At 42.8% G+C, this 15,632-nt stretch overlaps 1 long non-coding RNA gene across 3 annotated transcripts; it reads left to right on the forward strand.

Moving 5' to 3' along the window:
• Window positions 1-1,585: 1,585 nt before the first annotated feature.
• LOC306780629 lies at window positions 1,586-5,250 on the forward strand. Of its 3 annotated transcripts, XR_013772162.1 has the most exons (6): window positions 1,586-1,807; window positions 2,869-2,924; window positions 3,006-3,222; window positions 3,366-3,520; window positions 3,654-3,747; window positions 3,932-5,250. It is a non-coding gene; the product is annotated as an uncharacterized lncRNA (long non-coding RNA). The 3 variants fall into 3 exon arrangements; XR_013772161.1 differs by having other exon boundaries at window positions 1,586-2,924; XR_013772163.1 differs by lacking the exon at window positions 2,869-2,924.
• The last annotated feature ends 10,382 nt before the right edge of the window (window positions 5,251-15,632 follow it).

Below are 15,632 nucleotides of genomic sequence, written 5' to 3' on the forward strand. Positions count from 1 at the left end.
AGGGAGGGAGGGACGGAGAGCATGAAAGAGTGAGGGGAGACAGTGAGTGAGGAAAAACAGGGAAAATACCAAGGGAATGAAGTAAGAATGGGAAGGAGCGGGAGGGAAAGACAAAAGAATTAAAGACAGAAATGATGGGCAGGAAATGAAGTTTATAGAAGAAGATGAGCATGAAAGGTAGGAAGGAAAAGAGCAAGGATGCTGGAAGCAAGGAAGGAATGAAAGAGAGAAGGAAAGAAAGCATGTTGGGAGGTGAAGAAGGGAGGTGCAAAGTTTGGGTGGATAAAAGGTGGGAAAGACAAAAAAAGAAAGAAAGGGAGCAGAAAAATGGGGATCTTTTTAACTGAATTATCTCTTACTCTTTCCTGTCTTTCTTGTCCTTTTCCCCCCATATTCCACTCAGTCACTTCCCCCGATATGTCATCCGGTAGTCGGTAAACGCAATTCCTCCAAAATCAAAGGAGATGACAGAGAGACTACCCAAAAATGTATCAATTAGAGATCAAACTGTTAAAAAAGGGTCTACACAAGCATTGTGCATTGGCTATTTTAAAGTGTCAAAAATAGACGAGAGCAAATCAGAGCACCGTGAGGGAGGGGGCAGCGAGCGCAAGGTTCAGCGTGATCAGAGGAAACCCCCTCCATCCCAGGGTTTTTATACCAAGGTAAGAACCGGAGACGCACGGCCCTCCACTGGCCCGCCCACCCGCACGGCCATGCTCCACGGCCTTATTTAGTGAAGCGTGGCCAAAAATAGCATCCCCGAGAGCTGCCGGGGGGGGTTTAGGGTTTGGGTAAAAGTGGGTGGGTGGGAGAGTGGGCGGGACAGGACAGGGAGTTGTCGAGGAAGGTCGGGGATGGTGATGCTTGTCACTTTTAATCATCCTCTCCGCCAATTGACTTAGTGTGGTCTGAGACTGATTTACCCGTCCTCCTCATGAATCTATTTCTTTCTTTTTTTCTGCTGCTGCCACCGCTCGGTGTGTCACGTTACTGTCCTATGTCCTCCTCTGCCTCCGATACTTAATCTACTGTACTTACAGTCTATCTGCAAAACTCCCCTTCTCACCCGCCCTGCATTTCCTGAGCTCAGCTCTTCGGTCCTAGATTAGTCTTTCTGTCATGAACTTTGGTGCAGATGTTCATGTCCTCCAGGATGAACTGTAACAACTTTGGTGATCCCTTTCATTCCTTTGAACGCCATCGACAGGTCAAAATCATCCAATTTGGTTCATTCAAAATGACAGCCTGGTCTCCTAAAAATGAGATTTCTCTCTGTAACTAAAGAAACTCAGCAAACATACTTATTTTAAGCCAAACTATGATGTTTTACTAAATCTGACCATGTAGTTACATTGTCTCAACATAGCCAAGTAATTTTGTTTGTTTTTTCTTTTGTTTCAATTGCCAACTTTACCCACCCGTCTAAAACAGGGACCACAATTCGGGAGAAAATATTTCTCCCTTACCCAACTTAAGATGCGAGACATCCAGAATTAGCCAGTTTACAAGCTACACTCAAAAAAACGATTCAAGCCCTTCTTAAAGGTGACACATTTAAATCGTGTTTGATTAATTTAAATATATCAAGTTAAAAAATGAACACATTTATATTTAATGGGTCTAACATAAAATGCATGAATACTTTCATTTATTAGATTTATTTAGGTTGGATGGTGTGTATCAACTCAAAATAAATGTGTTTGGTTGGGGGACTACCCCTTGCGCCTGTACCAGATCACGTGCTCTCAGTGTCTTTCCCCCCTTTCCGACTGCAGCAAGATTCAAACCGACCGTCCATTCTTTGGTAAGTAACTTTATATATTTTGTTGTAGTAGTTTAGACTGTACCTCGCTGTCAATGAAGGCTTCCATTCTGTAATAATGACCACAATGTGTGGAACAGACGTGATAACTTAGCCACACGACTGTTCCGTTTTTAATAAGATCGAAGGCAACACAGGCTAGCTAGCAAGCTAGGTAGCCAACGTGGTTTGCATTATAGAGCAGACCAGAGATCAGGGTACTGTCATTAATACGGCTTGGACGCAGCGCCGAAGGCTTCCTTATGAACTGTGTGCACTAAAAAACAGTAGGAGAGCAGTTAAACGAGCAGACTACGGTCTCCCCCTCTCCAGCGCCATAATGTCGGCAGGCAGAGCAGGCCGCAGAAGGCCACTCTCTCTAGTAGTGGGCGTTCAGTTGTAGTGGGTTTAGCCACGTTTTCGTCACTGAAAAATGTTTAATATGAATAAATCATGAGCTCATAAAACCGCTGAATTCCTCTCACTCGCGCGGGCACCTGATGCATGAACACACGGAAGTCAGCGGCGTTTTAGCGCAGCAGCCATAGAAATAGAACGAGCGTAGAACGGACATTCCCATTCAAACCGATGTAACTGGATCAGAGCAGCGGCAGTTTGTACGTGTACCGTCGTCATTGTGAAGAACTGATCGATGTAGCGGGCTAACTTTTCTGTTATACTACGGTCAATGCGCAGTGTTGAGCACTATTTTCTTTTGAACGAGTAAAACGACCAAGACAAACATCGATGTCCGTTCTACTCATTGTATTTCTATGACCTTACACTGTGTGAACGCAGGCAGGAGTGCGAATGAGTTTTCAAGGCAAACAGTTTGATATTTTATTAAAATGACTGTCTTAATCTTATTTAACACGCTTGCATGATTTGATTGCTGTTGTATGTAGCTTTAGTGTTGCTGTAAAAGGTGAATTGCTAGTCTATTCTAAATGGTAACATTATATATGTGAGTGCTCTAAAGCACTTTTGACTTGACTTTGTTTTATGTGAACTTTGGATTATTCCAGCCTTTCCCTCCACTAATATATTTATCTCATCTTTTGCAGTTTGATCAGCATTACCAAGCTTCTTGAGGCAACCTCCTAATGATAGCACGTAATAGGTTATATGCTCGATGCAAGCTGATCTCTCTCATTGTTATTTGTTCAGTTTGATATGTACTAATTATCTTTATTCTCTTTAGGACTCTGCATGTGGCAGTGTAAAGAATGCAGTTTGGAACTAGCTAGCAGGTATTTCTTGTTGCATGGGCATTGTAGGGGCAGTTATCGCTATACATGTCCATACATTGCCCATGTACATTTAATACATGGAGTAAGCTTCTAAATCACACATGCTGAACTGCACATTCAACCAGAGATTGTGGAGCAGAGGCCCCTTCCCTGTTCCAGCAAAGTTAAGTAAGTAAATGTGTGTTTCTATGTGTTTACCATTTTGATGATTAATGGCTTCACAATCGCAATTTGAATCTAATAATCCCACATAATGTGATAGTAATTATAATAAACAAGTAACAAACAGCTGTATTTTGTTTGTTATTCAGGTCAATGCAGAGTTCCTGCTGATCACCACCAAGCCATTTCAATCAAAGTTCATGTCACAGCTGGACCTCTTCTCAGACTCCCTGATACAGGGCTGAAAGAGCAAAGGAGGTGTGAAGGACAAAAGGTCAAGGATGTCCTGACCATCAATGATTTGGTTAGTACATATGTATACAATATTAGTTTCACTGTATTGGGGTGGTTATTGTAATATTTTCTTGTCCATATCTGCTTTTTTAAAAACATTTGATGAATAGTAAATGGCCTGCTTTTATTCTGCTTTTATCCAGAACCTTCAGTGTGATGACATCAACACCAAAAGGGAAGGGCATCTGAGAAGCCTGTCATCTACCTCAATGAAGATCCAGACTCTTTATCAATCTGGTAAGTTTATCGCAATATGTTTCCCATGTAGCGTCAAAGTGTTACCCACATATATATATATATATATATATATATATATATATATATATATATATATATATATATATATATATATATATACACACATGTTTGTGGATTAATCACAAGTTTAAACACAAGTTTTCTGTGTTTGTGTTGTTGTCAGGCTTCCGCCGCTGAGGATGCAGTGAGGGACATCGCATTCACTGTCATAAGGATTTACATGATCCAAAGAGATTGGGAGCCAGAGGACGTGGGACTTGATCAACTGCATTAAAGTCCTGAACAACGTAGACAGTGTCATCATGGCGTTCATCATGATTTGGGCTAATTTGTGCCCTTAATCTAAGCTTTCCAGACAACTTCAAGTACATCTTTGAGCTTCTCCAGAAGGTCATAATGAATTTGGATGGGCACAAGCTGAATTCTAAGATACAGGAGCTGAAAATCAAGATGTTTGCACAAGAGGTGAACACCAAGTGACAAAGCCAAAGAACCTTGTCAGATCTTTTGGATGTTTTCTACTTTCATCTTCCGCCCAGTCAACGACAATCCATGACCTCATGGATGTTTTCCTGGTTCTGACATTTTGAAAAAATTGACTAAGCTGCACAGAGGCAAGCCAGAGACTGTAAATTACGGAACTTTTACATGTCACTGCAAGCTTGGTTAAGTGTTTACCCGCAGAAAGTTTTGCCCAATTCACCTCCACATCCCAACTCGAGTGTGATTACGCTTGAACGTCAACTTGCACGTCCATTTTCCTCGTTGTCTGATTGAATGACTCTCTACTCGAGTTGAAATGGACCCTAACACAGTTCAATACGCTGTAACTTCCATTGACTATGAGTATCCTTGTTATTTATAATCTATAAGTTTTAGTTTGTGGATGTTTTGTGATTTTACTGTTGTAGCCCAAAAGTGGTCCAAGTTGCCTGTTTCTGCACATGATAACACATCATCGGCTATTCTTCAGTGTAAAGGAGTCCTTTTGTACTACCATCTGTACTGGTAGGAAAGAAAACAGCTGTATTGCTCTTGACAAACCAAAGTAGTGGGAATTTAGCACTTGCAATAGTGGTTGTACATATCGATTGCAGGAAGTTTTGTGCTTTTTGGAAATGATAGTTTATGGTGAGTGACTACACTGCAGTGCAATGATATTCCCTGTTTGGAGAGCAGTGCATAGCCTCCACCCTCATGGCGTCTTTGTTTGTGGTGCCAAGGGATTTGGGATAGCTTGGTATTTATTTGTCACCAGTTGTGGAGCTGTTACAAGACTACTGTTTTAATATTTAAAAACGATGAAAGATGCACTGTATAGATCCTTTTGGAATTTTTTTGCTATCCTTTTCTGATCAGTGTTTTTGTAAAAAAAACAAATTATATTTAAAAAATGAAATGCAGGCTCTAGAATCATGGATGGTCAGATTTGTACCATATTTAATGTATTTAAGCATTTTCAATAAAAAACACTTGAACTAGGTTTTGTCTCGTGTCTTAATTGGGGGTCAAATAAAAAAAAGTTTTTTACCTGATTAATTCATTTCCAATGAATTGTACTATATTGAGTTGGACTAACACAAATCAATTTCATTTCATGAATGGTATTTTTTTATTTAGGTTGTATTTGATAAAATTGAGTCGGACTAACTCAATTTAATTATATTGCATGGATGTTTTTAGTTTAAGGTAGGTTTAACTATATTTCCTCGGTGGAAAACCTGCCCACAATTTAATTGAGTTCATCCAATGAATTATTTTTTTGAGTGTATAAAAAGCTAAATTATCAAAAGACAATAATTGGATCCCAGATTGCATTTCGGCCAATGTGCTCTCCCTCTTTTGCTCTACACACACACTTTTTACCTGCTCGAATGTGATCAATACTAGTGTAGTACTCGGACTACGAAAGGAAACCAGAAGGCTTCTGATACCAAAATAATCTTGGCTCTTTGCATTTTTAGAGATTGTATACATAACCATGGATCAAGCGACATGCTTTATTTTTTCCTCAATAATGAGCCAGTGGGTTTGGTGGTGGTGGGTAGGTGTAGGGCGGCGCTTGAGTACCATAGAGCAACAAAGATATGTTAAGATATTCTTGCCTTCGATTAAAAATGCATCATATTTCTATATCCTGTGGATGGCCACATTTTTAACTCATGTGACTAAATGACCTGTGTAACTCCACCTCCTCCAAAGTCTTGCCCTTCAGAGTCAAACAGTTTTTGGTTCGAGCCTCTTTAAGCCCGAGCGCCCCCCCCCTGTGTCGGTGCCCCCCGCAGAATCTCCCCACTGTATTTTTGGCCCTGCCAAATAAAGAGGTGCCGGCCTCTCTACAGCCAAACAGCTGCCCGGACGTCCACACACACACACTGATTCCTCCACCACGGTGGTGCAGTATGGATAGCATGACCGAGAGAGAGAGAGAGAGAGAGAGAGAGAGAGAGAGAGAGAGAGAGAGAGAGGACAGACAGCAGGGCGAGAGGTGTTCACTTTGTGTGTGTCTGCGAGCTGATGAAGAGTCTCAGGTAGGCGAATGTATCTGTGTGGAGGAAGAGACACAGCGAGACGGAGAGAGAGAGAGGGAGAGGGAGAGAGGACCCGGGAATTGAGAGGACGGGAGGAAGGGAGGAGAGATGAGGGAAAGAAAGGATATTGATTTCCAACTTAAAGAGGCAATCTCCGCTTCTCAGGAGCTCCGGGCACCAAAGCGTGTGTCTGCGCTCCTGTGTGTGTGTGTGTGTGTGTGTGTGTGTGTGTGTGTGTGTGTGTGTGTGTGTGTGTGTGTGTGTGTGTGTGTGTGTGTGTGTGTGTGTGTGTGTGTGTTGAGGGTATGATCTGTCCTGGGATCACAGCCGAGACTGAAGACACCGGCGCAAACATCAAGCGCACACACACACAGAGTTCTGGAATGTTAATGGTGTTCAAAAGATTGATAATAAGCGCGGAGCAAAAGACAAAATAACACCTTTAAGCGATTCACTTTTCTGCTCTGGCACCTTCACAGCCGTCCCACCACTCCAATTAGTCCTATTACCCTTCGTCTTTTCCTTTTTTTTCTTTGCTTCTTTAGAGCCGTTTATTCCTGTTTTTTTTGGTTATTTTTCTTCTCACGTCTATACTTCTCATCTGCTTTTTTCACACCAAAGATTTATATTTCTCTGGCTGGAGAGTCAGAGAGTTTTCATTAACAAATGTTCAGGTTTGAAACGAGACAACAAATGCACATTTTAGTGTGGATGAAAGAGAAAGAATACAGAATGAAATTTGTATAGTGACGGATGTGATTTCACATTCACAAATAAAAATAAAAAGGATATACAAATTGTGGTTCCCACAGGTCCTTGTAATACTTGAAAATACCTCAATGTCGACTTCTGGTTTCAAACAGGACGCAAACAGAGTCTCTCGGGTGATAGTCGTGTGTTTGTTTGACCCGTCCATCAACCCAACCTCAAAGGGTTTTTTGCATGGGCAACCTTTTTAGTGATATCTTGGCACTGAAGGTTTGCGTGACGTCAAGTGAGTCAGAGTAGTAGCCTCATGGGACATAATGTCATCAGTAAACTCAACATTTGGTTTCATGCGGGACAAAATGCCCTTCTTTTGACCGAAAGTCCCGTGTTTGTTTGTCCCTTCCAACCACCATTAGCAAACTTTCTCGCTCAAATGCTATGAGTTTAGTAATGGATGTTTACACTGTAGTGTTGTGATTCCCAGTGATGCCAGGATGCTACATGCTATAAGCTAGCGAGCGACTACATGAGTAGCATTCCACTCAGGACGGGTGGGATGAGGAGAGGTGGACGGTCAAACTAACACTGTGTTTCCTCCAGGAGGCCGCAGTTTGTGCCGTGTGTGAAACGAGAAGCCAATGTTGATTTATTTGTGACGTGACTTCCGTACTTAAGCAACGCCGCTTCCGTAGATATCTTAACGCAAACCACGATCTTTTCCTGAACCTAACTAAGTAGTTTCATCGCCTAAACCTGAGTTGTTTCCTGTGAAGATGGAAGTTCATTTTGAAAAGACAGTATGCATGTAACAAGCCAAAACAGACTCATGTTGCTGGACTTTTGCAGGAAAAACACATGAAAAATGAAGAGTAACTTTTCGTAAGATATCAATAAAACGTGGATGAATTTATATCATTGTATAAAGAGAGTGACATGAGAAGATCAATCTCATGTCTGTAAGTTAAATCAGCTATAATCACTCTTTAAAAGTGATTAGTGACTCGTCTAAAACATTTAAAAAAGGAATAACTTCAATAGAATCATTCTATACACTGTAGCTTCTTCACATTCTAATACAATGTAACTTCTTTACATTGTATTAGAATGTAAAGAAGTTACATTGTATTCTAATACAATGTAACTTCTTTACATTCTAATACAATGTAAAGAAGTTACATTGTATTCTAATACAATGTAACTTCTTTACATTCTAATAGAATTGTCTTCTGAAGATGAACAGGACATTTTTCAGTTTCAAGTAATGACTGGGTTGTTCCTTTCGGTGCTGCTTTAGTGTTGATCATGTTTTGATATTTGAGTCATGTTGTGGATGATCAGATGGAGTTATGATGGTAGCAGTCGCCCAATTGCAGATTCATCTTGAGCAAAACCTTTGCCTATTGTGTTCAAATCAGGCCCATAGGAGTTTACAAGGCAGGTGTCCTTTCTCTAAACACTGACCTGATGCATCAAGTGGATATGTTTTGCTGAACATAATATTATGCATTTTCCCTCTACATCCTCTAGTCTAATGAGCATACTTATAAACGCACTGTTACAACTCCTTCATAGTGTCATATTGCTTTTTGGAGAATTATGATGAGAAGTAGTAGATGCAAAAGTATACTTATGTACAATATATTATGTTGAACATTGTTGCTCCTGGATGGATCACAGCAACCCAATTATGTTCAACACAGCTCCATGTCCTTGGTCATGGTGCCACAGCACTTAAAAGAATAAACTCAAAATTCTGACCCTTTGCTTTTTTATTAACAGCATTTACTTGTACTTTTACTTTCAATACTTAAGTACATTTAATATCAGAAAATTACTTTTGATACTTAAGTACAATAAATATCAGATGCTTTAAGACTTTTACTCAAGTAGTATTCTAATCGGTGACTTTCACTTTTACTGGAGTCATTTTCCAGTAAGGTATCTTTACTGTTACTCAAGTATGGCTTTTGGGTACTTTATACACCACTGCATGGGAGTGAGACCAGACTTAGGACCTGTGTCCACATAGCGTCCTTTTTTGAGTGCTAACGTCTTTTTTGCAATTGTTTCCAATGAGGAGAGAGCGTATGTGGCCGCACAGAGGGAAAGCGCTGCACTCTGCGTCTTTTTTGTGAGCTCTCATTTTTTGTTCCGACACACACTATCATGACAAAGACCAAAAAGTCCAACTAGGAGCAGATCGACCGGGCGGATACTAAATGTTGTGAGTGTTGAGCTTTTATTACTGTACGCCTTATGTTGACTTGCTCTAAAGTGCTCAGAGCGCTTTTTCGATGAAACGCTGGGTTGGAGCGTTACCCAGCACCCCGCGGCCGACTTTTTGCCAGAAAAAGACGCTATGTCGATACAGGCTGTTAGCCGCTCTTCATGCTACACCACCTGACTCCCCTCGAGGCAATACGCTCATCTGATCCGGCCTGCGAGCAGACACAATAATAAGGTTGTGTTGTAGGACAAAAAAACAACCAGTTCCCTTCAAATTCCGTCTCTCTGTGACGGGGCGGTGCCGTCGGAGACAAACTGCAAACCACCAAGAGTTTACACTAAAATATTTCGAGTTTTCTTTTTTCTTCCTACGGTTTTCCCCCTCCCTATGATGGAGTTAAAGTTCCCCGGGGACCATTACTTTAGCTGGCGTGTGAAATGGCCTTGGAGATGAATGCTTTCTCTGCATTACCTGGTAGCAGGGGAGAAGCAATGGATACAGTGTACAGATCCTGCAGACGCTTTTTTAATCTGGGAGAGAGAGAGAGAGAGAGAGAGAGAGAGAGAGAGAGAGAGAGAGAGAGAGAGAGAGAGAGAGAGAGAGAGAGAGAGAGAGAGAGAGAGAGAGAGAGAGAGAGAGAGAGAGAGAGAGCGAGAGCTCTCTGATCCGAGCCAGCGGCGGGATTGAAAAAATGTGAAAAGAGAGGAGAGGGGCCAGCAGGCAGAAGACAAGGAGGCAACACAAAAAGACAGAATGAGGGATGTCAGATGTGCGATTATACTTTTAATTAGTACCACCGGAGAGGAAAGTTAAACGTATGACTTTGGATAATGCTTTACAACAGTGGAGGTTTTTCAATCTAATAAAAAAGACTCTCAATTTGGCTCCAACACTGAATTGTGCTGGACAGCGGCCGTCTGTCCCTGAGCACCTCACGAACAAGGGAACCAGAACCGGGACGAGGGGCCGCTGCCCACACACATCAGTGAGTGTCCACGCTGAGGAGCGGGAGCCAGAGGAAGCAGATGCTTTCGGAGGTCAATGGCCGACTCAATTGGTTAAGTAGTGGTTCAAGCAGCAAACAGACTCATGGATCAAGCTCTTATTGTCCTTAGTAGCCATTGTGTAGCAGCCAATGACCTTGTGTCGTTCTAAAGTTTGGGCTGAATTCAAATCTTTTAGAAAATAGGCTCCAGTGGGTGCAGCCCAGAGTGCCTGATTGGTATTCATTGTGGACGGAGAACGAGATGCAAAGTTCTAGACACATTTTCAGCTGTTTTTGATGAACTTTAGCACACCATTCAATTAACAGCCGGCACCAGAGGTCTTTTCCTCGCGGAGGCTAGCACAGTGGTCCATTCTTCAATGGTGAGACTACAGCAGTGGTGCATTTACATGAATAAACAGAATGAGCACGGACATTTTAAAGTCAATCTCAAGGATCATATGCCTACTACAATTGGTTGTGATTCATAAGCATTCCACACCAGCAATAACAACCCCAGCTGAAACAGTGTCTCAGTAATCAACGAACATTTTCACACGATTATGAAGGAATATTGCAAAAGAAAGCGCCGCAGGAGCTGAATGGTCCACGGTTCGATTCCGGCAAGGAGCCTGCATCTGTCAGTCAAATACTATTTCAAAAGGTAAGTCCAAAAAAGGATCAAGTGTTGCCTTCATGGTAATTAAGTGTCCTGCAATGCAATCAAGTAGGGCAAGGCGTTTTGATGCCCATTATACAGTGAAGCATGTTTTGTGTTGGATAATTTTTGCCTGAGAAAAACATTATCAGTATTTCTGGCAATTATGCCCATATTCAAGAGTGTCGTCATTTTGTTATTATCACGTTGTGTTGTAACTGTAGTCAAGATACAACAAAAAGTCTAGCTACGGTCAAGGACCTATCCATTGCTTTGTGGATTGCTGGTTTGAATCCTCAAGTTCCTTTCCCAAATTAACTTTCATGAAGTTGTAAGACAAAAAAATGGACTACTCCCAGACCAGGAAACACTGTGGTAGCAACCTGTCAATCACAAGGTAGCCCCGCCCTAAAGCATCCCCTGCTTTGACTCTATACTGAACAATAATACCCCACCCCCAGGTGAAATCACTTTTGACCATGTTAAGAGTGTATCAAATGACTAGATGCTAAGCTAAACCATTCAGAATCAGCTTGTTTCTGTCCTCCGGTGTGCCGTATGATGTAGTAGCTGCAGGATTTGACCAATGTCTGTGGCGCAGGCAGAGTTATGGGCCGCAGACAGCCCAAGTGTAGTGTGTCAGCTGTGAATCGATGGACACATCTAAATATAAACTTGTCTCATGTAATGCTGACAAAATCGTCATCCCGTTTTATTTTTTTCAATAAAAATCCAGCCGTCCGACGGCAACGTCCGTGCGTGGGAGAGAGTGTGTGTCGGTGTGTGAGAGAGCGAGAGAGAGACTGTTGGGTCGACGATGAGTGTTCATGATCTGCTGGGTTTTGACTGAACCACCACTCAAAGGGTAGATAAAGGGAAGCTCCCTCCCTCCACACAGACACACTAGAAACATGTTTGGAACAGAGGAAGGTGAGCCCCATGGCTTTGGGCCAAACTGATTTTTTCTGGTGTCTACATGGACTTCTGCCGTAGGCTGAGAATAGCATTGACTTGCCCTTTGTTTCACCCAGATATATAACTGCCAAGGTCATGTGACGGTTTCGCGCCGCCTCTCTTCTTTAGGCCCATCCTCGCTTCATCTCTGATGCTCTGTCGCATTATGGCGAGACAACAACCAATGAGAACAATGCTAAATCAAGTCAAGTTTCAATTATCCCTTATGTCTGCGAACGCGTGCCTTGTGTCTCTCACCGCTGTTCACCGTTCGCCGTCGGTGGGCCCGAGGAGGGCGACGAGTGGGAGGTGGGGGGGGGGCCTCAGAGGGGACTCGGGGAACAAGCCGGTGGCACATTGATGGATCTCGGTCCTGCTTCGCATAATCATTCTCCCGGCCAGTCGAGGACAGAGAGAGAGGGAGGGAGAGAGGCAGAGGCCGGAGACAAAGAGTCGGACAGAGGAAACACAAAGACAGAGTGGGGAAACAGAGGAGGGGGAGTGAGAGAATGAAAACGGATGAGAAGGAGAGAGAGAGCCAGAATGCCAAGCGATGCATTATTCTTAGGGAGAGGAAGAAGAGCAGAGAGAGCTGAGCGATGCAAAGCACTCGAACAAAGCGACGGGGAGAGAGGGGGGAGACGGTGAAGAAGGAGAGAGAGCGTGAAGTCAAAGGGTGAGGGAGAGAGGGGGGGGGGGTTGTTGTAAAGGAGGGCCGAGGGAGCTGAGCGTGTCGAGGGCTGGGAGAGATCAGAGCCGCAGTGGCCACGATAGCGCCGCCTGTGTTAACACGCTACCTCGCTCCCCCCTCGTACATCTGTTCATTCATTCCCCTTCGCTCGGAGCCGGGGCGCCGCCAGGTGATCATTTTCTCTGTGAATTAGGACTCCCGGCAGACTAGAGTCCATTAGGGCGGATCGCTGCGTATCAGTGTCACTCACAACCAATTGAGCGCGAGAGAGCGAGTGCACACAATGTAGCGGCTGTCGCCGAGAGCCGGCGCAGCGTTGCACAAATGTGACACTTGTTGTTTTTTCACGTCTTGTTACTTCAGGACAATTGTATTTGCTCTAATCTGCATGCTCTGTCTAAATGATCAACCATTTTGAAATAAATGGACAAAGAGATGAGCTCACAGAGCCCGTATTTCTCTCATATCATCCAGTGTCAGCTGTACATGTTAGTCAGCTCTGATGTGTAATCAGCTACAGACACAAAGTATTCTCGGCCCTTCAAGTAGGATTCAAACCAGTTAAGTGCTGTGCCAGAGAGTCCCACCCAGATTTTTAGTCTTTCTAGGAGTACGGCATGGTCGACCGTGTCGAATGCAGCACTGAGATCCAGTAACACTAAGACTGAACTTCTGCCATTGTCTATGTTTAAGTGGATGTTGTTGAAAACCTTAACAAGAGCAGTTTCAGTGCTGTGGTGCTGTCGAAAGCCTGACTGGAAAACATCAAAGCAGTTATTTACGGCCAAGAAGTTGGTCAGCTGTTGAAAAGACACTTTTTTAATTATTTTACTTAAAAATGGGAGGTTTGATATTGGCCTAAGGCTGATGTTCACTCAGTCCTCTGTTCTATCAGCCCTAAGTTCCCTCAGATCAATGCCTCTGCTGGTGTTGTGGCATTGTTCTAACAGCCCATTATTACAAAACCTCATTAGTCCAACAAATGTTCCAATGGATGGAAAGCCCATTTGTCCGACAGCTCCTCATCCCGAAAAAAAACGTCCAATGTTCAGAAGGCCCATTGCTCCAAAAATACAATAAACAGAGGCACATGGCTAATTATTGTGCAGAATGACATCGAATAACCTTCTCGGTTGCAAACGTTTTTTCCCTACTATGGCAAAAGCATGGCCCTCTCTACATTGCCTCTGATTGGCTTACCCTAACATTCTTACCCGAAACCCTAATCAATCTCAACCTACATCGATAAACTGAAACAACCCCTCCAGTGATTACTATCCAGACTCTGTCTGTTATTGGATATTGTTCGTGTGATATCTGCAAAAATTGATATTTTAACACGAGCCAAGCATGATGCTGAGGGGACACAGGGCTGATGGAAAATAAGGCTGACCCCCTCCAGACCAAGCTGAACATGCATACTTTCCTTGTAACTCTGTTTTGGTCTTCACCAACTGTAAACAATCTGGCTCTCTCCTAAATGCTCCACCACGTTCACCAATGTGTTGCTAACTTGGTCTGTTTGCAGTTTGGTGCTGGGAAGATAGGATTTAATTGATTTATAAAGCTATAAACTTAATTACACGTCGTCAAATACTTTAACTGTGCTTGCACACCAAAGAAAATAATTTGCTGAAAGATGCTAAAACGCTCCACAGCGCTGAGTCAGGTTATAATACAAGTATACCCCAAGTAAACACTTGAAACATGATTTGACCCATTGTTCACGTAAAAATGCATCTTAGTGCAGCTTTAAATATTTAAACTTACTGTAAAATAATCAAACGTTGACAGATGTTGAGCGCCTCCTTTTTTCCAAAGATGCATTGATAAAAAGTTGAATTTGACTTCATATTTAGTGAATTACAGTTGTTTGATAGTTAGTTAACAATTAAAGTTAAAACAATCATTCTTGATGTGACTTGTAAATGTTTAGCAACGCAAAACATTTCACATTCTCACCTGAATTCCTGGTCCTTCAGTGGTAACACAATTCAAGGTAAATTGCAGTTGAGCAAATGTCCTCGAGGAAACTAATTACATCCATGTGCCTGTGCATTTGTGTGGGGAAGAAGAAAGAGAGACAAAGACAGAGAAAGAGAGATGAATAAAACCAGAGTGCTAATCCAGTGATGAATCTCTGTGTATTTTGGCGCTGGCAGCCCTGATTTATCACCAACACTTTATTCAAGGTCCTGAAATTAGTAAGTCGCTCCACAAGATGGAAACCCCCGACTTCAGAGATGGTGACAAACTGGCTGTCTGCAGCCGTGTTAAGGTAAACGTGCCTCTCTTTACGTGCATGCATTTAATGTGTTCATCTGGTTGCTCAAGTCTGCAGTGTAAGTGTGCCGCTGGGCGTATGAGTGCAGCCGGACTACCGGTCACAAACAAACCTAATGGAAACACTTTTTACCTACAGGACAAAAGTTTCTTCAAGGTGCACACATCCACTTTCCCAGGAGAGCAACAAAATATTAACAGAATGATAGAGCGAAGCAGACTGAGGCTATTATAGAGGCGAAAGGTGGAAGCGCTGGCGGGGCGGGGGGGGGGGGGGGCACTCCTGAGGACATTATGGGAAAGGGACACGCTGGCTGATGATGAAAAGGCTGCAGGGTACCGGCTGGGAGGATTTGTTGAGATATAGGTGCGATACAGCAGGCCTCTGGGCTCAGGACGGACGCTGCCGAGGCTGAGGCCGTGAGACAATACAAAGTGCCTTTCTACAACCTCAACTTCTCGGTGGCACGGGGGTGGGGGGGGGGGGGATTCATTGGTGGGCAATGCCTGCCCAAAAGACCTTTTGTTCCCCCCTGAATACTGTAAATGTATTATTAATAATAATAATACATCTGAGATTTCTGATTAAAACTACAAATTTGCAAAGGAAATTAAGGACTATTTAGGATCACCAGTCACAACAGCATATGGGACAAGGGTCGTTACACTCAAAAAAATAATTCATTGGATGAACTCAATTAAATTGTGGGCAGGTTTTCCACCGAGGAAATATAGTTAAACCTACCTTAAACTAAAAACATCCATGCAATATAATTAAATTGAGTTAGTCCGACTCAATTTTATCAAATACAACCTAAATAAAAAAA

Source organism: Melanostigma gelatinosum, assembly GCF_949748355.1.
Source record: "Melanostigma gelatinosum genome assembly, chromosome: 8".
NCBI classification, from domain to species: domain Eukaryota; kingdom Metazoa; phylum Chordata; class Actinopteri; order Perciformes; family Zoarcidae; genus Melanostigma; species Melanostigma gelatinosum.